This window comes from Galeopterus variegatus, unplaced genomic scaffold (genome assembly GCF_000696425.1).
Source record: "Galeopterus variegatus unplaced genomic scaffold, G_variegatus-3.0.2 Scaffold6105, whole genome shotgun sequence".
NCBI classification, from domain to species: Eukaryota; Metazoa; Chordata; class Mammalia; order Dermoptera; family Cynocephalidae; genus Galeopterus; species Galeopterus variegatus.
The window spans coordinates 67,997-69,734 of NW_007732216.1; positions in this window are offsets into that span (position 1 = coordinate 67,997).

Sequence of the window (1,738 nt, forward strand, 5' to 3'; positions counted from 1 at the left end):
CGGGAGCGCCGCCGTGCTTCCCAAGCAGCGCACTATAGCAGTGCGCCACCGGGCCGGCCCCAAGAATAACTGTAGTTTTTATGCTAAATGTCACATAACTCACTTCAGCTAATTATTTTATATTAGTAAAGGAAATCCTTTAAAATCTAATATGAAAATAATTCAATGGTACATGACTTTTGAGATGTGGAATGCACTACCTTCAAAAAGAGAGGTTATAAACTAAAAATTTTAAGTTTAGAAATTTTATCCAGTAATACAAGGCAAAAATAGAAGGTTATTTTGATTGAATTAGTTTCATCCTACATTCTGAAGTCAGATCCCCAATATATGACCTTGGATAAATGACAACCTGCTTAAACCTCAGTTATCTCTTCTGTGAAATGGAGATACTACTTATGGGAATATTTTATGGATTGGAGATACTGTACTGCCAGGCATAGAACTACTGCATTGTTATAAAGATTATATTTTATTTGCATATTCACATAGAACTTATTAGTATTTACATATAAAATAAAACTTACCTCATTATCATAGCATATTTGATGAACATCCATACCATCAATAGTTCTATGCTACAACTCTACCTTGGTGACAGGAAGTTAAAACACCTATTTCACCATTTACTGGCTATGTGATTTTTTCTGAAGGCTTTGCTAATACCCTCAATGTCTTCATTTATAAACAGGGATACCTGTCTACATCACCGGACTGTCCTGAGAATTACATCAGATGTAATAATAGATTTATAAGTGCTTATGAAACTATAAACCACGTTGCAAATATTGGTATTATTAGAGTAGAAAGCTTTGCTTATCACACAGTTTCAGAAAAGTATAAATACCTTAACCAGAACTTTAGCTGTATTTATTGCTAATCTCATTTCCGGCTTTTGACAGGAGCCCAAATGGTCAATGTAAGTTTATAGATTATAGGTATTAATATCTTCTCAAAGTTTCTGGGGAAGACACACACGACACTGACCCCCAATGAGTCATGTCTTCATATAATCCCCTTGCATGCGAGAAGAATGTGTGACTTGCTTCTAATCAATACAATATGGGAAGGTGATGAGATGTCACCCTCTTGATCACACGACATTATACTGTGTGAGCAGACTAGAGTGAGAGGCTCTCCTGCAGGCCTTGAAGAGCAAACTACCATGGAAAGAGCTATAAGGGTACTTCAAAAAGCTCATGGAGGGGCCGGCCTGGTGGCGCACTGCTACAGTGCGCCGCTTGGGAGCACGGCGGCGCTCCCGCCGAGGGTTCGGATCCCACATACAGACCGGTTCCCGCTCACTGGTTGAGCGAGGTGCGGGCGCAGCGCCAAGGGTTGTGATCCCGTTGCCGGTCCCGGTCCGGGCGCGACACTGAGGGTTGCGATCCGTTGCTGGACACGAAAAAAGACAAAAAGGAAAAAAAAAAACTCATGGAAAGATTCATATTATCCTTTAATTCTATTTTTCCATGAACTTTATGAAGCACTCTCATATGAAGTAGGGAACTACAGGGCCGGCCCAGTGGCGCACTGCTACAGTGCGCCGCTTGGGAGCATGGTGGCACTCCCGCCGAGGGTTCGGATCCCACATACAGACCGGTTCCCGCTCGCTGGTGGAGCGAGGTGCGGGCGCAGCGCCAAGGGTTGTGATCCCGTTGCCGGTCCTGGTCTGGTACGGGCGCGACACTGAGGGCTGCGGTCCGTTGCTGGACATGAAAAAAGACAAAAAGGAAAA